Raw genomic sequence first — 24,110 nt, 5'->3', positions numbered from 1 at the left:
GACTACCGGTATATATGCAAATATTTCCACCTATGCCTTTCTCAGGACTCACAGGCAGCCATTTTGTTCATTTAAGTGGCCCCTATAGTAAAGCCCTCCTATATCTCTTGGGTGAACTGCTTGATGCATAGGGATGAACAATCAGGCTGACAGGCAGGTAGTTACTGCTTCTTAACCCAGGCCTGCTCAGCTCTGGGTGATGCACCAGAACAGTCGCCCCTCCGCCTCAGCCTCTCCCCCGTCTTCTCCCAATGTCTTTCCCTTCTACTCCTCCCCAACAATAGCACACACTTAGTTGCGTTTTATTCCATTTTATCTCTGTCACTATTTCCCAGAGGTACGTGTTTTTCAGAATGCATTGCACACAATTACTTCAAACTATCAATTATCTGTCTACCACTCTTTAGCTACCAACTTCCCATTATCTCCACTCGATGACAACAACAGCCCCCCTGGACTTGCCTTGCCTCCCCCGCTGGTGGTCTTGTATGCACACGTTTCTTTGTGGCTGCCAGCTAGAGCTCCCCTCAGGCCGCAACAGAGTCACCCCCTCCTCCTACGTCCAGATGTCCCTCAAAAGTTCGGGTGAGCAAGCTACAAAAGGAAAGGGGGCACTGTGTGAAGGGGGGGTGCAGGGATTATTTGAATAGGCCCAGCCATGTTGCAGAGAGGTTTTCTCTGCTCTCCGCCCAATAAGCACCATGGGATTAACAGCTTTTAACACATATGGAGGCAAAATAACACGCCTCCATTTCTTTTCATTGTTTTTTTTAAAGCAACTGGCCTGGTATTAATCAGGCTGTGTTTTGTGACTGCTGAAAGGTCACTGACCATCATAAGCGACGCTGCTGTTTACATATAAAAGGGGAAGTAGCACAGACATTCAAGAGAAAGATGGCTTTACGTCCAATTAAAGCAAAGACAGCCCAAATGAACGGTTGTTTGTTAAATACATTTTTAGTCCAAATGTGACATGTTTGTTTTTCTTCAATATGTTTGACACAGTGGTACACTCACCAATGTTTCAAACTAAATTATTATATTGTAAAATTATTATTTTTTTAAATATTGTGATACAATGTTATAACTTGTGGCTGATATTGATTGAATAGAAAATGACGTGCCTGAGCAGAGCTGTGGTGAGGCAGGTAGTGGTTCCCAACCTTTTTCACACAATGACCCATATTTTACACGTGGACATGTTGACGAACCCACCATTCTTCTCTTACCAGAGATGCTATTGCCTTATAATGAAAACATAATTTTATTCTAGTTAATAAAAGAACAGTATTGATTATAAAATGAACATGCCATCCCTTCATTAAAATTCACACAGTCTAATTTGAACCTCTTTTTCCCCTGAGAGTTTTGGCGACCCAAATTTGGGTCCTGAACCCAAGGTTGGGAATGACTGATATAGATGGAAAGATTGACAGATCATCATCAAATTGAAAAAAAAAAGTGTGATCCATCTTCCAGTGGAGCAAACGTTGCAGTGATAAGACACAAGACCCTCCTAATAGATTACCTGTTGTGCACTTCATCTATAGATTCCTAATGCTCCTATACACTTGAAATCTTGTCATATATACGACATGTGCTTGGAATCCACTCGCTTACATCACACAGATGGCTCTACAAGCTGCTGTGAACCATCGACCAGCCTGCATGCACCGCGTTTGAATGAGCCGCAACCTGTTCAGATCCTTCAGGCAGAAGAATGGGATTTTAACCCCCACCCACAAGTCCTCCACAACCTGAAACCACACCAGGGTCAAATTGCCAGGGCAAAGGGGGCGAGCCTTCCTGCCAGACCTAGTTTACAAAAAGGGAGGGAGCAGACGCCTCGAGGGGGACCACTGCGCATCAATCTTCAGGACGCCAGCTGGTGATGAAGCGCACATAGACACACTGCTAACAAATAGTGTGGGCACCCAAAGGAGACGCAGACAGGAAGCAAGATGACGAACACGCCCTTTTAAAGTTGATTCAAGAAATGCCGTTAATTATAAGTCGTCATGAAATTCGATGTTCATATCCACTTTATACTGGTCCATGAGGAAATAGCTCCTGGCCAAAGAAACCTGAATGGGTATGTGTTAATATATGTACAGTGTCTGAAGCAATTGCTCAAGTGTGTCATTTCTTAAGGGAGTGCGTTTGAGAGCAGCAAGCGACAACACATGGGCTTGGGCTCCTGCGCAGCATCAAAAGCAGATTACTGTCATTTCATCAAAAGGAACTGGCGCAAATCATTTCGGGATGAACCTTGAGGTGCCAGGGGAGTGGGTACAAGAGGCTGGGGAGGTGGCATCAGGTCAGAGAATTCCCAAAGGCTGCTGTGAGCACTCAGGCAAGGATTAGGATGTTTGTGGTGGGGCTGGCATTGAAATTTGCACACAAAAAGGTAAGTCCAACTTAAAGGAGACTTCATGGCTGCACAGTTTTGTTTTTTTTAATGTACAAGCATTTTTAAACATATTTTTTAACAGCCAATGCTCCCACCATTTATTTCAAGAAGTACGCGAGGTGTAGGAAGATGATGAACTCAAACCATTACTAGGGCTGTGGTCAGCTTAAGAATTTCTTGGTCGACTAAAAACATGTTCTACTAAAAGAGGGACGTGGAAAAAGCTCTAACAACTATTACGTATCTCTATGTATGTGACCCAATCTGCATTCAAAAGATTACAACTGCATTGGGAGTCCATGCATTGGACTCGTGAATCATGAGTTCGATTTGTCTTTTTACATACTGTATACAGTACATAGCAAAAATACCAAATCTTGAAATACCAAATCTACCAAAAATGAATTAAAAGGCATTTCGGTAAAATACAGCATATATTGGTAGTGTAGAATGACTTCCAGGGCATCTCAGTATCTGAGTGAGGAAAGTACTCTTGAAACTGTTGACACAAAACAAACTAATTAAGTAGGCACATAAGCAAAGTGCAAGCAAACCGCAGACAGGCCTGACAGTCAGAGGGAGAAGCAAACGTCATCCAAGCCATCCACAAATCAATGCCTCTGAGTTCACATGCCTTATCCCAGCTTTGTCCTCTTTACCTACCACTGCAGCAGTCTCATCTCAGCACCAGGAACCGCTCTTTGTTAGGGAGCACCGACCTTTTTTGGGAGTTCTGGGAGTTGGAGAGTAATACAACTTTTTTTTAGACAGCACCAAAAGGGTCACGGTCTCTCTACGTACTTCCAATAAGGTCCACTAAGGACATCGGCAGCAGCTTTCTAACTCATGCCAACAATAATTCCACTGCCAGTCGGCCTGATCATGTTTCCCCCCAATGGCCAATCGTTGAATATATCAGTCACCACAGTGAAAATGTCACACACACACACAACAAGCCTCTAATAAATGCAATTCTTGTCATGTTCACATTTGTTATGTCTCCAAAAACCTTCTTTTACTTCAAGCCTGGCCATTTTATTCTTAAGTACCTCCCCTGATGATAATAAGCATTTCCCCTTGACTCAAAAGCACTAGTGTGGATCCAGCTGCTACCACAAAATTGAGTACACAGTGAGCATTCCTAGCTCGAATGCAAAGTTTGTTTTTGGTCTTGGATAATAGTTTCTACACTGAAAATGAAATATGATGTAAAATATGCTGTAAAAAGCATGTGAGCTACAGTAGTGTGGATTGATCTAGGGCTAGGGCTTGGTAACGAGGCAAAAAGATGTATCATATAGTTTTTTCCTCATATGGATCAAGCTCGATTGTTTATTCTTATTTCATTTTTTCCCCTCTCAATAAAGAAAAACACAGGAAATTATTGACAATTAGACATGACTGAATCCAGATCAATGATCCACGTGGCTCTTTTTAAAAGGGGAGGTCTACAGCTATTCCTTTAGTCTATTCTTTATCTTTAGGAAATGAATACTGACAGATATTTGTATTCATTTTTCGTCAGGTAAAATGAAAATTGAAAATCTTGATCGATCCCTTTGAGAGAGAATATTCACAGTAATTTACAGTAATTTTACAATTAAATGTAATCTCAGAAGTAAACTGAGAATTCTGATAAATATTTATAAAAAAGCAGAGTTATAGAAACTGCTTATTCATGTGAGTTGCATGCACAGTAGCTGGGGGGAAAATATAGCAACCGCGAGACACAAGATGATATTAAAAGCTAGACGGATAAAATATCCGAGACGAAGAGCAATATCTGGCGCTTTAATGAGACGTTGCCCGTCTACCTACGTAGTTCTGAGCTACCGATACAAATACGACTGACGGAAAATCGGCTAATCCACTAATGAACGGAAGAGGGAGGGGGGCACTTTATAAAACACCAGCATCTCCTGTTTTCGCAGCCAGACTAATTGCACCTTGTGTGTCTGGAGGAGCACTGATTTACCACTTGGAGCAAATTAAAATGAATAAACACAATTAGCCGGGTGTGCAACAGTAGCACTGCAGTTCACATTCCTGCCTTTTTCACTGCGATGACAGTCACTTCTGAGCAGCTGTTATTAACTGTGTGCTCGTGTCAAGTCAAGTGCCATGCGACTAATTGCTCAACACTCTACTACTAAAATGTTCCTAATTTGAAACTGAACAAGGCAGTGGATGGTTCAAACGGAGAACAAAGCGTAAACTGTCTGAACAAAAAAAACAAATTAAAATTGAGAACCAGGGACAAGTTTGAGAGGTGTGGATTATTCTGCTATTATGTGGTCAAGTTTTTCAATAGTGTGATTTGTTTTCCTTTTGTTTGTGATATTGATTAAGACGTGCTTGGGACTGTGTCGATGTCTACCAAAAGAACAGCAAGTAATGGTTTAATGGGATGTACTGACTCATTTATGTTGGAAAATGGAGATCTATTGTTTGATGGCAGCACAAGGACTGAGCGATATGGCAATAAAAATCAAACCGTGATCCAATCCCTGTGACGATCTGCTGTTTGGGTGATACTGTGATATCCTGTCCCACCGCTTTTATGTGTAATGAAGCTCTGGGCTCAAAAAAAAAAAATAATAAGAATAATCAAAGGATGCTTTTCCCAAACCTCCTCCTTCTACTGGTCAGCCTCCATTATGTTCTGAGTGAGTGACTAGTGGATTCAACCAATCACAGTGAAGTATTAGCTTTTAGAAACAGGTGATAGCTTCAGTTACCTCATAAAGACTGCATAAGAATACAAAACAAACATGAATTGTAATTTAAATTTAAATTGTGATATGCATTTTTTGGTGTATGACGCATCCATAGGCGTACAATATACAATGTGTATATTTTTATGATTACTCGTAAACTAGAAATTGCAAATTCACTTTGAACCCCTTTGATGGCGACCAAGTGAAATGAAAGAAGGAAAGAAAAAAACGTCATATCCAGGGCGCAATTCAATTAGCTTTTCTCCAAGTGTGGAGAGCGGTGCTCCAGGGAGAAATCTAAAGTTTGGTCGAATAAAAGTTTTCAAGGGTGAAGGTGCCCCCTTTCCTCCTCTGTTATTCATTACCTCCGTTCACAAGCTCGCCACTCGCAAACGCATCGATCTGCCATTTTCCACGCACAAAATAATTTGATCAAATAGAGTCGCAACTCGTCCGTCGGCGCGGAGACAGAAGCTGGTCACGCTCGGCCTGCTGTGCCTGCCAGCTTATCCATGGCATTTTCATTGCCTTTTGTCTTTTCCTGCCCACTTAGTTGACAGTGATCAGGGGTGATAAATTGTTCAATTAAAGCCACATTAAGAATCCAGAACACACTTGATGCGCCGCCTCCTGGTGTACAGGCTGTCCAATTACTCTGAAGGACAAGACCTGTACAGACTCCTGACAGTCAACGTGTGACTCCCATCATAAGACAAATGGCTTTATTTATCCAAGCCAGCAGCAGGCTTGATACCAAAAACTAAGATAGATGGGAATTACTTAACAAAATGTTGATTTCTATTAACATTGCAAATTTACACTGCAAAGGTATTGAGCCGATTGAAACAGTTCTGTTGGATGTAAGACTCTGAACCTTCTCTACCTTTTCCCATTTGTATTATTGAGGGAAACAACTGTGTTTATCCCAGTATTGCTTGGGAACAGCCTTAATTCAAGACACTGGCATTTATTCATTTATTTTATTTATTTATTTTGTGGTTTGCAGTAGATGTCACGATTTCAAATTTTAGTGTAACGATTATTGTGAGAATAAATGGCGATTGAACGGTTATTCACCATTAACATCATGACCAAAACAACAATAAAATCCATGTCTTTCCTTCTTGTTTCCCTAACACATGTGACCTGCTTTATGAAATCAAACTTTCTGTATGATCCATATGACATGAACAGCAACACGTTTAAAAAATAACTTTACACTAAAGGATTACATTTTGCTTCAAAAATCTTCAGATTCCTCTTAATTGAACAAAAAATGTCACTTTTCTACACATTGAATAAAAAAAAACACTTGATATTTCTCCTAAAAAAACGCCACGATCATATTTTTTGGTCTATATGATTATAATGTAAATAATCACGATTATCGATTAACCAAATAATCGTGGCATCTCTGGAGGGCAGTTGCTTGGATATTGTGGAGGGGGGTCAGGGAGAGGCAATAAAGCAATAAAATGAAGAATCCTATCAGTTCAATTTGGATAAAGCCATTCTGCATGCAACAGAGAGGAAAACGTAGCCTTAAGTCATATTTAAATCTCACTCTCCTTCACTAAACTTGGATAAGGGTTTGAGTCACCGCGCGTAAAATGTAAAATAACAATATATAAATGCACAAAACGACACGAAACAGGCCAAAACACAGTACTAACACCACTATAGACTCGAATAATCGTTGACTGTGTTGGTGGATGACTAGTTTATAGCCTGTAGCGCTCGTGAACCTCACATCCAACTTGCGCATTCGGCACAGGAGCTCGTGCCGTCGTAAAAAGTTTCCAATCACTGCAGTCGTTGTTTACGTCTCACATTTATTTATTTTGTCGTTTTTCCCTACTACCTTTTCAAACAAACTTCAAAAACTGAAAACCCCCCAGTGCCATCTTCTTACGCGAAGCTTCCCGTCACCACAGCGGGTCCAGACTTACGCAAAAACGGTCCAGATTTACGCACAAATTGCCAGCACATGTTGACAAAAGGCGAACACAGTAACGCTTGGGGGATACTTGTAACGCGATGGGAAACAAATATCAGAACATTTCCGATTGAAGAATGAAATGAGAACTTACCAACTCGCTGCGTTAAACAAAAAAAAAAAGAAAAGTCTTTGAAAGGAACCCCTGTTTGTTTTAAGGGGTTCACTTTTTTAAACCCGGTGCGCGCAGTAAACACACACAAAAAGCAGTTCCTTCATCCCGACGTGTGCAAAACGCAATATTCCACTTTCTTCGCCGGCATCGCAGTCAGTTGTTAGAAGAAAAAAGGCCACGTAAAAGTCATAATAATCCCGGTGCGCGTTTGTATTCCTTCCCCTGCATCACACGCCAAAAAGAAGCTCCGCGGTGGAAGAGAAAATCAAATAGCGCGTAATAATCCGTGCGCGATACGGGGGGACGCACGGAGCTCCGAGCGCGCGCCGCTTTATTGGTGCCTCGTTATCTTCGCGTCCCAGGTTTGGATTCTTTTCTTCCCAAATGCACCTCGTACTGACGACTGGGGGTGGGGTGAGACACAGAGGCAGATCCCCCCTCCTGCGCTCTTCTGCACGCACACGCACACGCACGCACGCACGCACGCACACACACCAGGGAGAAACTACGAGACCCGCGATGCGTTCAGGAGCCTCCAGTGAAAACAAGTACTGAAGACCGTTTGCTTTATAACGCAGTAGCATTGACAGGTATAATATAGTAACAACTGCGTTACTATTACAAGCAAACGCATTGATGGATACATATGTATTTAAACATTTTGTTTTGTAAGCGCCCGTTTCAAATTACAAAGTGGTTTGAAAACGTTTTTTTTTTTTTCTGTAGTTTTTTTATTATATATATATATATATATATATATATATATATATATATATATATATATATATATATATATATATATATATATATATATATATATATATATATATATAATAAGAAATATTCTTGTTGTTTGAAAATGTTTAAATAAATATATAAAGACATCTTCAGGTTCTCTCATTGTTGAAATAGTTGAAAAAAGTAGAGTACAGCAAACTTCGAACAACTACCTAATATATTTAATAAAGCCAATATAAATGTAGGCCTAACGCAAACTCGGACAACTTTAAACACTTTTAACACTGTATCAAGTCTTAAATATTGTAATTGAATAACGTTACTTGTCACAAACCACATTTCTGTATATCAGTCTGTTTTGATTGTTTCAAAATGACTACATCTAACACCTGTAACCCTTCCTTAACGCTGCCCAATCACAAGTTCCCCAGCAGAAGTGGCAGATGTGATTGGCTGGTGGAGTTTGAACGTAAGAAGTGACAGCTGGTGTCCAGCACTGAGGAGGAACACACAGTAGAGACACATCAATCAAGTGACCCCCGCTCTGTTGTTTGCCTGGAGTGCGCTGCTAACAAAGGGTCTACACAGTCAACTTTCAAGTGGTTTGGCTCTTTGCAAAGTTTGAAGTCTAAAAAAAATTAAGTCAAAGTTGATTCTGTTACTGCAGAACTTATTTCCCGAAGAAGGATAAAAAGTAGCAATAATTCCATGCTATGTATTGGCTTCTGGGAGAACGCTCTAGTAATACCATTTAAGGCACCCCTGATAAAAGAAGTGGTGTTGTAGAGTAAACTTTTGTAGTTGTTTTAAGAAACTTGTGTGACCTATCCAACTCAAATAGTTCTCTTGTAAGATTTGTGGATATTTGTTTATCCCTGGAATCATTCCCTGGCAGATTTTCAGGACGATTCATACAAATATAAAAACCTGCTCTCTTTCCAAACTGTTACTTGCATGTAAAACAAAAAAAGAAAGAACAAAAGTAGAAGAAAGTAAAAGGCTCATGTGGCATATCTATGATAATATATACTACAAATAAAGACACTGCCTGTGGGGCATATGGTAAAACATAAGTAAATGAATGATTAGATGTGCAATTCATATTTAAATCGCACAAAATATGTGATTGCTGTCCAATTAAAGGAAGTGTATCAATGTGTTTAGTGTAACCCTTTTAAAAGCATGGAGCCTCTAATGAATGAGCACTGGCTGTAGTAACAAGCCCCATCTTGGCTGTGCTGGCAGTGAGCCACCCTGCAGCAGCAGCAGCCCTCCACTGCCCTCTCTCTGCTCTTAAAACCCAGTGTGACAAGTAGCACGGCGTAAAGAGCTGTGAAAGTGTGCGAGAGGAGCAGGACGATCTAATCAATTTAACCACGGAGTAAAGAACATACAAAGATTCCTCCCCTGGCTTCTCTTTCACACTACAGCTCTTTATTTAATCAGGCTGGTAAATCTCAGCTGCTACCCAGGGCTCTCACTGTTGTTCCCCTGGTGGCGAGGGCCTTAACATGCTAAATTTCACTTGAGTAGGGAAATGCTCTCCGTGGCAGAGGACAGTGCTTCGGAAGGATAAAAAGAGCACTTATGGCCTGACATGTGCAATCCATAACGGAATAATGAGAGTCCGCCACAAAGGAGTCCTCGTCTGTGCTCCAGAGAACTACATAGTAAGCGCACTTTCCCGTTTGCTAGTGAGTGTGCATAAATGCCATGTAAATTCAAGAGGCGGAAGAAGTGGCGAGCGCGCAGGGACTAAGCGTTTAATCGGTGGGATCTTATTGCAGAATGTGTCGTGTGAGAGAATGCTCCAAGTAAGCGGTGGTTTGCTGCTCAGAATTGGATTTTATGACATGTGAACTTTTTTTTTGTCAATTTATTACTGAAACTATGCACCATTTAATAACATCTGCTGTTATTGATTGTAAAGCCTGTGGAAAACCACAAGAATTAACACTAGTTCACTTGAAGTATAAAAAAACCTCCAATTAATTTAGTAAAAAAATATTACTCAAGTAGAAAAAGTAGCGACTTAAATAATTACCCAAGTAAAACTAAAGCTATAGTATTTCTCATGGGCGTGAGTCAACACAGGGTGTCTCTTGGAACACCCTTCAAACAGACTGAGCTGGGTTCAATTCTGGGGTTTTGTGCGATTTTAAAAGGAAAACTAATTTTTATTTGTCTTCCCCTTTGCTCCAAATCGCCAGAGGTTTCAATCTCAATGGGTGTTTACCTGCTTAAATACAGGTTAATAAATAAATAAATTAAGTAACAGTTTGAACGTAAAATGTGATTCTAACCAGTAAGTTAATGTAATTGGACAGAATTACAATAAAGGAAGTCATGCTTAAAATTAAAGGTGTAAAAAGCATGTTTAGAATGCTTTAATAATTGAATATTGTCAACATAAAGCTTTTGTTGCTTTGAACTTACTCGCAATGGGAAGAGTATTGTTTCTTAACTATTCCATAAGTAGAAGGGGGAAAAGTCACTCATGTAGATGTACCTGCCCACCTCTGAATTTAACCATTCAAGATTGATTTGGCTCAATGTAAAAAATACAAGGTGGGTGGGTTTTAACTAAAGAATGTCACAATTTTCCCTTCTTGTCTGGCTGCTCCCCTTCGTTCGTCTCTGTCACCCGAAGGGGCTGAGGCACAATCACAGTGGATAGCGGTGGGCCATCGCTCACCCTGTCTCTGGAGGCGACAGTCCACTTACTGCCAACCCGTGCTCAAATGGAGGACATTTCATCACCCACCAAAAACACAATTAAGAAGAAGCGCACCCGCACTCTCCAGGCTGGGAAGTGCCACCTCCCGACGCAAGCTCTGTTACTTCAGAAGGGAGGTAACATTCAGACATTTACTTCACTGTGGCTGAAGGTTAGCTGTGGGTTTAATGTAGTCTGACCCGTGTGCTTTGGTTCACGGTGTTCTCTCCTCTCAAAAACATCCCTTCAAAGATGAAATAAATGAATCCTCATAATCAGGAATTACAATATAATCCACATAAATAAGAAATAACAATGTAATCTAATAAACACAGTCCATTATGGTGCTTTAAAGTCTATAATCAGAAATGGACAACAACAAAAAATACAGCCTTAAAGGAGACATATTATGCACAATGTACTTTAAAGAGCTTTTAGCTGTGTTATAATTGTTTTCCTTCTTATCTAGACTCAAATTTGTATCTAGAGGGATCCTGCATGTTTGAGTAATCTTACTGACTTACTTTGTTTGGATTGTTTTTCCCCTTCTTAATCGGTGAGCAATTTATGATTCAGAAACATTGCGTACCCATTTTGGTTCAAATGAAACAAAAAGCACCACTACAGTTGCTACAATGAACTGTAGCTGTAAGTGGGGCAGTTCAGCAGTGCAGCGCTTTGTCGTGAGGACATTTATCATGACGTACCAAGGGTTGAAGGGGGAAATGAGCAGACTTGATATTAATAAACATTAGGATTTAACAAATTCAAAAATCCAAAATATAAAAAAACACTCCATTGGTGTCTAAGGTGATAACTCTGCTGACAAAAGTATCTGTCTTCTTTAAGCCAGATAGTGTAACCCTTATTTCTTGTGGCTCACCGGTCTCTGATGCAGTGAGTATTGCGGGTTACAGTTGAATGTATGATGTTGTGGGTTTTCTTGTTATTTTCCTATGCTAAAATAGACCAACACGGCAGGACAGTCTTTTAGCAGCGTTTCTTTATTTCACGTCCTCTCAACTCAAGTCTTACTTCCTGTGCGTCGACAAAAAGGGTTGTACTGAAACAATATACAGAATAAATAGATGTACCCAAAATAAAATAAGTGCAACACACTATAATCAAACCCTCAAATCAATGTAAAATATAAATTCCCAAATAAATGTAAATCAAACAGAAATTAATGTTAAATAGAATCATATGTTACAATAGGTTTGCTACTGCTTAAGCCCCCAAAACAGCACTGTCCCTGCAGATTTGACAAACTATGCACACTGTTCCAGAAAAAAGGTTCACAAAAGCTGCAGAAAATGTGGCTTCGGTTCCTACATTTAACAACTACCAACTAACAAGATCAGACTTTTCTTCAAAGTCTTAGCGGACCCTGGACTGGAGCTCGGAGCGTTGCGGTGGTGGTTTTCACACACACACACACACACACACACACCACGGCTCGAGCAGGAGCAGAGGCAGACTGGTGGCCATTACAACGCACCAATGCTGTCTCTTATCTGCCAACACGATACAGATCTACACAGAGCTGGAGAGAGATTATAAATTCATTACCTTGATACACCAGTGAGCAGACAGATAGACACGCGTGTGAGGGAAAAGATGGGCTCAGGAAGTACGGCACGGACTGAAACGTGGAGAATTACACTGGACTGAAAGTCAGTTCTGCTAAAGATAATGTGTTTGAAACTCCTGGGTGTTGGGCTGGGCAGGGATTTTCTTGCAAATGTGCAACCGCTAAAATGTTCCAAAACAATGGAAAGTCTACTTGAAAGTCTATTGTTGAAACGTTGAAGTAGTATATGCTTAGAACGTATCCATAGTCCTATGCTAGGTCATCATGCGTAACCTTTTCAGTTGATTTTCATTACCACATCCAGTTTTTATTCAGTACTCTCTCCACTGCATTTCTTTCAAAACCTTTTGAGAATGCTTTTACTTGAAGAGTGTTCTTCCTCCATTCCGGGTGAACTGGCCCCACTTTTGAAGGTGAAGGAGCCATGCTAAATAAAACAGAAGGATTTAGTCTGAAAAAGTAGAAAATGTACTAGAACATGTGCTACTTTATGTATCAAAATATTGTTGTTAGAAGCAGCAGCATTTATAGTATAGAGGAGTACTTTTTACCAAGATCTACTTTTTCAGACCCCTTTAAATGTTTCACTCTTTCACTCATTGCAGCCATTTGCTAAAATCAAAAAAGCTAATTTTATTTCTCATTAATGAACACTCAGCATACCATCTTGACAGGGAAAAACAGAAATGTAGATTTTTTAGCAAATGTGTTATAAAAGAAAAACTGAAATATCACATGGTCAAAAGTATTCCGACCCTTTGCTCAGTATTGAGTTGAAGTACCCTTTTGAGCTAGTACAGCCATGAGTCTTTTTAGGAAGGATGCATCAAGTTTTTCACACCTGTATTTGGGGATCCTCTGCAATACTTCAATGCAGATCCTCTCCAGTTCCCTCAGGTTGGACAGTGAAGCCCAGACTGGTGACAGGCTGCAGTGATACTTGACTTTGTGGAACTTTCTCCCATCTCCACTATGGCATCTCTGGAGCTCAGCCACAGTGATCTTTGGGTTCTTCTTTACCTCGCTCATCAATGCTCTTCTCCCACAATTGCTCAGTTTGGCTGGACGGCAAGGTCTAAGAAGAGATCTGGTCCTCCCAAACTTCGTTTCCATTTAGGATTACGGAGCCCACTGTGCTCTTAGGAACCTTGAGTGCTGCAGAAAAGTAAAACACTTTGCTTTTCCCCCCCTCACAACACTGTATGTCGCTTTAGCATTCCCTATCATGACTTATCCTGCCTTCTATTCAACCACTTGCCCCTCTTCAGCTCAGGCCATTATACCCAAGCTTTTGTGGACTTTATTTGCAGCTTTCCGTTGGCATGACGCACTTGTGTATGTGTGCATGTGCATGGGGGAATCAAAAGAAGGAAGGCCATCATAATGAGTGATGCCAGAGGTGCTTTTTCCTCTCCCACCCCTCTCCAATGGCGCGCTAATGGCCTCCTCGGTGGGTTGGCTGACCGACTTACTTAGCTCTCCATGGTCCTATTTTCCTTATTTGGCCACGGGGATGAAGAACGGGAGGGAGGGAGGATGATGCAGGTAAGAGTATTGTGGAAGAGGCTCTGTTTACATGTGAGGTCAGAGGGTCAGAAGAGCGGAGTGTCACAGAGTTAACGCAGAACACTTATGCGGTAAGAGAGTATAGTATTGGCAGCCATCATGAGGGATTTATCAGGGTAGATCCAGCGTGACAGTGTGGGATGGAACTTTAGTCCCGCCCCAGCAAAGAGATAGCCTCCACAGGTAATTTCCAAGACACTCTCCTGTAAGCCTTTCTTGCACCAAGGCCCTGGAAAGTGCAGGGGAGATGGTAGAAAGGAAATTAAAGGCAACCATCCTTACAGTTTTGCTCTTGTCCGCTTGGTTGGCTGTGCGCTTACATGCCTGCCTCGCCTTAGCTTTACTTGTGTTCCCTGGGCAATGTTTATGCTGTGCCCGGGCCCAGGACAGAATAGATTCGCCCACACAGCACTGTGCTCTCAACCAGAACTTAAATAGGTCTGGCAAGTCCGAGCCGCACTCCCATTCACGCGCACTCCTCTGGATTAAGCCCTCTGGCCTGGGGGCAGTGCAGCAATGACTGCATTAATAGAGCTAAGATAGAATCTCCCCCACCAACACCTACTCTGCCCCTAAATATCGTCATTCAGTAGTTTCACGGGACGCATCAGCAGGATATGTTTATCTATCAACCTTCAGGATGTGGGCAGAAAAGGTAATAGTGATGATCCTTAAAGTTAAAGACGACACAGTATGTTTTTTGCATCTTATTTTCTAATTTATGACACAGGTAGAGCGTTATTTTGTATTATGGACAATTCAAATTCAAATAGTAATGTAAAACAACTTGAAAACGACTCACGGTTCCACACTGTAATGTCAATTTCCCCCTGCCCCCAACGTTAACATCATCCCAACAAAGTGCCGCGCCGCTGGACCGTGCTGATGGCCCCTGACCAGTGGATGAGCAAAAACAGCTGCACCATTGTTAGATACAAAGATAGTTTCAAAGATAATAGAGTTTATTGTCTATGTCTGTTAATATGCCAAGTTGAAAATCTCTGGAAATCATTGCAAAATACAACATGTCTAACTTGTATATGAACTACACGTCCATTGTTATATAAAGCAATACACTATACGTTTTTTCAAGGTTTACCAAGAATTCTGGACTTAAGATTAATTTCCAAGTTTTCTGTGTCCATCTGTCACTATTCTACCTTCCAAATTTGATCTTTTTGTACATTCCCACTTCACGTGAGGCCAGGGGAGGCAGCAATTTTAAGCTGCATTGAATATAATCATCACAATTAACATCTGCCAGGACCTTCACTTTCCAGCTTGTTGAGTCTGTGGAAGTTCAACGAGCTGGTGGAGTGGGGTCCACTTGTGCCAGCTCTCCACTGCTCCACCATTTCAGCAGGTCAGTGCGGCCTCGTCTCTCCGTCACAATATGACAAATCCAGCTGTTAGGAGCAGCCTGAACCCCCTCCAGGCAGAGCTCGGTGTGAGAAACATCCACATCTGCTGCTGTGGACGTTCAGCGCAGGCGGGAGGTGGCTGGCTCGCTACTTACAGTCATCAGGCCTTACAATATATACCTGCTGCTTTCATTTAGGATCAAATCTATGAGAAAAGCACTCGTTCTTATGCCTGGAAAAGACTGCAGAGTTTATTCTGTGAGGTTCATAATTTCAGCAACAAATTCATCTTTTTTAGAGGCTATTATAAGGGAATTCAGAGATATAATATTATAAAACTATATTCAGACAATGTTATATAAATCCAACAGAAATGTGATAAAATGTGTCTTTAAATTAGTTAGTTTAGGTTTAATTATTAGACAAAGCGAATAAGCTTAATGTAGCGTCTTAATCGTTTTATGACACACAATATTGCATGTGACACAACAACACACATTTTATTATTTATTTATTTATTCATTTATTTATATCTTTGTTTATTTTTCCTCTCCATCCCTTGTTGGGAAATGGGAGGTTTTGTCTATAGGAGTTTTTGTTTATAAGAGGTTTTGTTTATAAGAGTTCTTCTATTGAGAGTGTTTTTCAAACTTCCTATAAGTGATCTGTTCTTTTCCTCTGTATTTACCTGCGTTGCAACAATGACATTTCCCCATGTGTGGACAATAAAGGAATATCTTATCTTATGTTGTGGAAATGTGTGTGTTTTATATATTTGTAATTGTACACCTCCATGAATAATTATGACTTCTTCACAGGACAAATTGAGTCTGCGATATATCGTGACATGTATTTTGTGGACTGTTTTGATAGTGCAAATCTAAACTGGTAGGTCAAGTATACTCCTTATGTTTATGTAAATACTTGATGAATGAGATGTGTGTGGCAAGTGGACTCTGTGAAATGATCCTATTGTTCAATGCGTTTTGTTTGCACTGATTTGCTCCTGTAAATCAGGGACTGCAGATAGAAATGTTAAACTTAGCTCAAATCTGGTGCAGAACTTTTTTTTTTTTTAAAAGCTTAATGTCTGTACATTGTCCCTTCAAATAAACACTAAACTAAAATAATTATTAGACTAAATATCAAAATTTGTATATACTGCTCCACCTATATTCAGTTATTTTTTTGTTATTTTGTTTATGGCGATTATGGATGAAAGATTTTACCTTCTAACCCTATTTTTATTTCGATTATATATGATATCGTTGTACCTTATTTTACAAGTGGCCCTGATTGGCTAATTTGCAGTTTTCATACAGGGTTAGGAATAAGTGGAATTTTGCTGTGAGTAATTGCCATGTAATTATCACAAGGTGTTTCTATGCTGTTTCTATCCTTTTCCTTGTAATAGAAATAAAGATAATATGGCTTCATTTTACACCACAATTGCTACAAGTGCATGAATTCAAGTATGTTTCCCTCAAATGATCTTCACAAAGCTGTTTCAATAAGATATATATTGAGATAATGTGTAGAATATGACATTTCTATTGCAGATTTGATAAAACAAGCTGAATACATGCAGCCACAATTACAGCAGGGGTTGGTTTTCAATTTGAATATTCACAGGGATTTAGGTCTCGAGAGATCTCTAAATGCTGCACAAAGCACCACAATAAATAATCACTTAGGCAGATTCAAAGAGTACGTGCGCACTGTGCATCCAAGTGAAAAAGAGGGGAGCAAGAGTGCATTACATCTGATGGATTTTTTTTGGCTGTAATTCAATGTGGGAAATAAATAGCTTCAAATTATACAGAGCACTGTACAGATGCAACTACAAAGAAATAATAATAATTGATACAAAGAGCAATATGGGTCAATACCCTATTGATGCTTTTGATATAGCCACTTGTTTGCCATTACCATTGAAAAAATACATTTGTGTCTTCAAAATGAGAAAGAGGCTGACTGAAGGAGGTACACTTCTGAGTCATAACTTGAGAGGCTTACTTAGTGTGTAGGATAAGACAAGATAAGAGAAGAGTATTAGAATAGTATTAAATATTCTGTATCAAATATTGTGTATTAAAAATATTGAGAGCTTATATTAGAAAAAAAAAAAAAAAAACCTATGTCTTCTACAACTTACACAAAATAATCTAAAGTAACTATACAATGAAACTCTCACCTTTTATCACACTTGTTGCGGTGTGAATATGATTTCTAGCTAGTGATTGAGGCTCGCTCCAGGCAGTGCAATCGGGCATCTGGTGCAGTGTGAAAGATATCTTCAACAAGGCAAGGTGCCTTATTGTGTGATTTCTAAGAAAAATGTAGGAGCCTGGAAGGTGTGAGAAAAGGTACATGTGAAGAAACAATGAAAGTTAGGCGAGTACTGTAATTTATTCCAAGTGTGAGATTCTTCTAAAATGGCGGGTACACTGGGTAGAAGACTCCTGCACTTACCGCTGGGATGTTTTCAACACGACTTCTTCATATCCTCTGCTGCTGCAGCGGATTCTCTGCTTCTTTTCCTTGTTACTGCTTCAGTGGTGCCTAAAAGATAGAAATAAGGGGGCGCAGAGAGGGAGAGAAGAAAGGAGAAAGAATAAAGAGAAAGATTAATGAAAAGGACTAGTGAATGAACTGCCTCCTCAAGTGGTGGGAGGGGGAATTGCTTTGGTTGGGGCTGTGCGTGGCCTTTGTGACCACAGGACGGCAGGCAAAGTGCAGGCTCTTCACTGATTGCCTGAGAGCTCTAGAGTGCAAATCTGCATGAAAACCCTTCTGCCTTTTTTCTTTCTTTTTTTTTGAATCATTGGCTGCTTCACATCTCTAATGAGCCCAGGCCATATTAGGAGTGTGGGTGGACTTGCCCATTGCATTGTGATTGCAAGTTGAACACTCAGGACTTAATATACAGTTAAGTCATTGCTGTTTGGGAGGACATATTTCAACATACTGGTTAAAGTCGCACTATGTTGGTTCCACAGTACGGCATTAAACTTATCTTCGCGGAAAAAGAACAAGTCAGTTACAGATTAAATTTGTGGAAAGGTGAGCCAACTCATAGAAAGCATGCATATTTTTGAAGGTATTTTAGAGAAATAGAACCACTTTTAATTGAATGAATGTACGGTAGGTGAGTTTAATGCTATAATGTACGTATGTGGGAGATAGAACCCCCAGAAAAGTTTGTACACCAAGTATAACAATGTCAATATAAGAGTATAATTATTGCATATTGTCTTGTATAATATTAGAAAATGGTCAATGCACAAAATATATTCTTCTCCACTGAATGAATACACATACATATAAAAATCTTGAAGGAAAATGGCTTACAACATTAGGACAGTCTGTATTTTGTTATATTATACTAGCACCATGTCAAACTCGCCATGGATAGCCTTGGATTCTTGAAAGGCTCCTGCAAATATAAATAATCTAAAACATTTACTTTCAGTCAGAACAACCAAAAAACACATGAAAGCATTGGTGAACATTGCCAATTAAACCAATACATTTTGGCTTGGCATGTATAGAGAGAGCCACATGTGTGTTCCTCAGGGCATGTCTAGTGCACTGTGGCCTCATTTCGATACCAGTCAATACGCTCAGTGAGGTCTGGAGCTATGGGCGGCCCTGAGCCACCCAAAGGAGCCTCCTCTGGAAGGTTATTTGCAGTAAAAGGTCAGAGAGGAGCATCATTACTCTGTCCTCCCAACCTCCGCCAAGATAATCATATGAATATCATTGATGATAAACACCACAGGCTATGATCGATCACCAGGCCATAGGTCTGCGGCACACAGTAGCCTTGTATTGGAGGGATGCGCTGTGTTGTGGGAGCTTATGGTCTAGACAACCTGTCGGCTCAAAACAATGGAAAACGGTCAAATACATTATAATTCAGCTCAGTGGTTTAATGTGAGAGATTCTGGTTCAATTTCAAAGGAACAGAAACTTTGAACACAATCCTTTGTTGTGAATCAAATGAATTGGTAACGTAAGCAATAGATACAGTTGGTACCCGTGGGAACGCCCCCTAATGGACCTCTATTGGGGAAGCAATCCATTCATTTTAATGTAAAACAGCAGCTTTGTCAGCCACGGTTTAACAATTACAAGAGCAAACGATAACATTAGTATATATATTGTGCCAAATACAGACACGAAGGCATGGAGAAGAATAATGGTGTCCAATGGCCCAAACTTGTATAATTATTCAAGTATAATGGCTAAATGCTACCTCAATGCTAGTGCCGCCTGCTGTATTTTTATATCTACAGGGCAATTGTTTTCTTCTAAGGTCACGCCAGATCAACAACCTCCAGCCGCCTGTTAATGCCCATGTCCCTAATCAAGGATGATGAGAGGTTTTGTTCCAATGAAGAAAGAGTTTTATTAAGGTTGGAAAGTTTAATGTTCACAATAAAACTTGGGGAAAAAATGTATTTGTAAAATTACAACAGAATTACACTATGCAAGGATGGGGAAAACGGTGAGCCTTACTAATCTGTGACTCAACGTGAAGTAGTTGTGCTTCACTTTTTGAGGCCAGGGACTCTTTGTCGAAAATAAAATATCCCATCAACAAATTTGGATGAAAGATTAATTTCTCACAGTCTTTGTTTGGTGTAGTAGTTTTCTTTTGGCTGAGAGTCAAAACAGATGACTGAATGTTTTTTCTTCAATTTTCAAGGTATGATTAATGTTTGAATGAATTTTTGGGGGATCCCTGCAGAGATCCCAGCCCAGAGACTACCGGGGGTCCCCAGACCCTACTTTGAGAACCACTGTCCCAGACCATGCCCCCTAATATGATGTGCAACTGAGTGCATCTAGTGATCAGGACATGTGCAGTATAACACTACTCACAATAAATCACTATAATAAAAATATATATTTAAAAAAGGATTTTTTTTGGTCAGAGCTGGACTCGAACTGTGACGCTGCAGCTGGCTGCACATGGAACCTGGCACATGTGCTATCGACTCAGTCAAAATGCAAAATTATGTGGCCAGTTGTAATACAATATAAAAATATAATACTAATAAAAATATTATATATAATAAATATAATATGATATATAAGTTATAACAGCACATAATCATTAGCAATTCAAACTTAAATTTCCAAACTGTGGCAGGTTTATGCAGTACCCGGATTGCCCAACAGGGGCCAAAACACAGAGTTTGTGAAGCTCTGCCAGATGATCATCGATGACAATCCTTTCAGACGGATGTTGAAATAAAACCCTTTGCTATTTCTAGCTGTAAATAATTAAATCAACTCAAATGGATGACAAAAAAGCAACTTTATTATTATTTTTCCTCAATAGCCAGTTCAACAGTCCAGCCTGGTGCTGTCTGGATACTATCAACTTCTCATCCTCCTCCATCATTTTATTATGAAACCTGCTCCCAGACACTTTTGCAGCATCCTCCATGGGCATGATTACCTCAGTAGCAATGGTCAACACAATCCTTTATTCTGACAAGACATTGGGGTCAGGGCAACCCATACTGGCCAATCAGTGTCAACTAACAGGGAGAGATTCCCCTGAGCGCTGAGGCAGAGAGGCAGAGGCGGAGGAGATCTGAACACAAACTGCCAAACCCTTCGAGACTCGGCGGTGACTCTATGCTTTAATGACGATGAGGACGGAGGGAATCACATGCAAAAGCCTTGCAGCCTAATTAGACACTGATGAGCAATGTATTGGACAGACGCGTCATGGTCATGGAAATACGAATGAGGTGTGATATATATCTGTTCACAGCTTTGACACACATCACGTACAAAGAATATTCAACGATATGTGCAAAAGGAATAGGGCCATGGGTATGTTGTTATTTCTTTACATAATGATATTGCAAAATAAACAAGAAAAACATCAGGATTATTTTAGGAGTGAAATTAAGTAAAAGGTCCACCAGATGATATGATATCCTTTGCATGGCATTTTCCACAATATGGCTTTTCACTTATCTAATGTGAATATGTTCAGTCAAAGGTTTTTTTTACTGTCAAAAATGTCATACATTCTGTGTGGCTGGGGCCATATCCACAGATCTGACCTGTCATTTGATAGCATCACCTGCTTGTCTCCATGAAGATCGATTAATGTCATACTGTGGAACATTTGAGACCAAGTCATTACATGTCCATGGAGACAAGCAGGTGGTTTTCGCTCCAGCAGAAACGTTGCATAGTATGACTTAAAACTAAAGCTAGGGTACTTAACTATTTTATGTAAATTAGTACATTTTGTGTTTCTCCAAAAAGGGCCAGTAACTGCACCACTTTGTGATAAAATAAGACCACTGCTTGCTTTCAGCAGCTTATTATAACCTAATTATTTTCAGCCAGGAAGTAAGAACCCAAAGCAGTGCTCTGATTGGCTGTGCTTGGGTGATCCTCCCCAGTTTCACTTTGCATCAGAAAAAGCTGAGAATAGAACTCTTGACACGGCTTTTGTAAACCAACTTCTACTTAAAAATCAGGTGTCCCAGCTTTATTCTTAATAATATTGCATCAAGTAATATGTAGTCTATATATCTATAATTACATTGGGCTTGTTAGTTCAAAACATAATCACAATTGATGAATACATTGATTCATATATTATTGTTTTAAAACTTCAAAGTTCTGCAGTTGCATCACAGCTCATCAAAATTCCATTTGGGAAAGTATTACAGAGCTAAACCACAAAAGTTGATCTAAAACAACTTGCATCAGTTCGATTACAATGAATCACGGCTGACACATAACCAATGACTGCGTGTGTTTGCCTGAGACACGGAGTGCACTCTCTCTGCCTTCCCCCCCTCCTCCCACACGCCTGGCTGCCAAGACGAGCGCGGGGGAATTTGTTTAATGTACAGCACTTATTCACCGCACACACGCTGTTGCACTACCGCTTCCTCCCTCCCTCCGTCGCATGAGACACTCCCTCGGCTGGGCATACCACCATTAATCAACGCGCACGAAGCCTTAGCCAAAAAAAACTCACACCGCTCCCTAAATCAAAATCTGGGGCCCCGGTAAGCAATGCGACTCACTTACAGGTGAGGTGTTTGCACATTTGCCAGAGCGCCTCACGGACACGGTTCAATGGCCTGCGCTTCACTCGTGCGGAAGCCAGCGCTGGTTTGTTTTCTCATGACCCCCACAACATATTGGCGTTGGGGCGAGTGGCCGCGCGGGGACAGATGGCCGAGCATCATGGTGCACGGCATACGAAAACGATACGAAAACAACAACAAAAAAGCACACAGTGATTTTTCTTTTAACAACCTGACTGTATTGCACGAGAAAACAAAATGGAAGGAAGTCTATAAATGATATAATAAAACTGACCGGGAAGATTCTCTGAAAAATACATTTTGACCTTCACCTGATGATGTCAATAGTGATGTTTTTCTCATACTCGGGTCCTGTTCGTTTCCTAGCCTCGAACAACCCGGCTATAAAAGTGTCTGTTACCCAACAGAATATCACAAAGGTGTGTTTTTTAGTCGTAAACTGTTTTGAAGGGGAAAAAAATAGTTATTAGTCATACACGAAAAATACGAAAAATACCAGAAAAGTTGCCAAGGTGCTAAAAAAGGAGCTTTAATACTCCAAAAAGTAGATCATAAAACATAGGTCAATAATGAACTGATCTAAATGTGATGTAAATTCTAACTGATTTAAGTCATTAGAACAAAGACTAAATAAAAATAGAAATGTCTAGATGGATAGAAATGTCTCTACGGAAAAGGATAAATTACGACAATGGCAGAATTTAGAATGCTTTCTACAAACTTTAAAGGGTTTATTAGACTTGCATGTTGTGTTCACATGACTTCATAACATCCAATAGTTTATTATTGAGGTGGAGGTCAGAATTCTGTGGAAAAACCGTCCAACGCAGATGTTTTGAATTTTGTATCTCTGTAATTACTGGGCATGTGAAAACAAAAAGTTGCATAAAAGGTTGACGAAAATGAATGGAAAGCTGAAATATGTGTTTCCATTTAGTATAACAAAGTGTTGGCGTAACACACTGGGGCGATTGCTGTCAGCTGGAAGGACGTTAAGCCATTTGTGGATTGTCAGTTTTGTTATTTTTTAATTGCCATGACAAAGGTCCTTCTTTTCCTCTTTCTAAAGCCCGCGGAATGGATACTCCAGCTGGGAACTCTTTAACAAGATCCTGTCTCAAGAAGTGTCCCCAGGTGCCGCACTACAGTCACCCACCACAGCTCCTCACAAGTGTCCTCAGTGGGATGAAAGAATGGAAGAAGAAAGACTAAAAACCCCTCTGTGGACAATATATATACCTTTACTTTACCCTTAATGAGGACTGCACGATTTGGACAAGTATTGCAGTACAATTTACGTTTCGATCATAGGATTCTGTTTAAAAAGGTCTTGAGAATTGAGAAAAAGACTGAAATACTGTGAAACTACAATCAAATAATGCATGAACATATATATAAGCTACAGGGTTATGCAGTTTTTGTGCAGAATAAGACGAGATCTTCGTCCTTTGTCGAGGAAATTACGGTACTTCTAAAAAAATGCACGTCTATTCTCCTTCTATTCAGATTGGTTTTTCGATTCGATTGCGATTAAACTTGCAGCTCTTCCCCGAATCATATAATCAGAAAAGGATAAGGCAAAGACAGGTGACAGGGAAGAGCACACAATGCTATAGGAAGAAGGACAGAGGAAACCACTTTTGCGAAATTGATTCGGACATTCATATCGTCCAATCTTTTTTCCACCAATCACAGAAGGTGTCGGAAGGATGAGCAGATTGAGTTACAAATACCCTTCTCTTGATATTTTAGGTGTGAATGAATTGCTATATTGAAACGCCGGGAGTCAACGCGCGCCATCAT

At 40.2% G+C, this 24,110-nt stretch overlaps 1 protein-coding gene across 16 annotated transcripts in view; it reads right to left on the bottom strand.

The window, feature by feature from the left end:
- ptprsa (protein tyrosine phosphatase receptor type Sa) overlaps nucleotides 1-24,110 on the bottom strand; it is a 219,882-nt gene that overhangs the window by 151,540 nt on the left and 44,232 nt on the right. For all 16 annotated transcript variants that reach the window (XM_072438688.1, XM_072438689.1, XM_072438695.1 and 13 more), the window contains exon 2: nucleotides 17,683-17,772. The gene's annotated coding sequence lies outside the window, so the exon portion shown is untranslated. The remainder of the gene's footprint in view (nucleotides 1-17,682; nucleotides 17,773-24,110) is intronic.

Source organism: Eucyclogobius newberryi, unplaced genomic scaffold, assembly GCF_026437365.1.
Source record: "Eucyclogobius newberryi isolate DKJ021-1_F unplaced genomic scaffold, fEucNew1.0.hap1 SCAF_9, whole genome shotgun sequence".
In the NCBI taxonomy this organism is placed as follows: Eukaryota; Metazoa; Chordata; class Actinopteri; order Gobiiformes; family Gobiidae; genus Eucyclogobius; species Eucyclogobius newberryi.
Note: the sequence above shows the minus strand (reverse complement) of the source record. Positions and strands in the feature narration are given on the sequence as shown.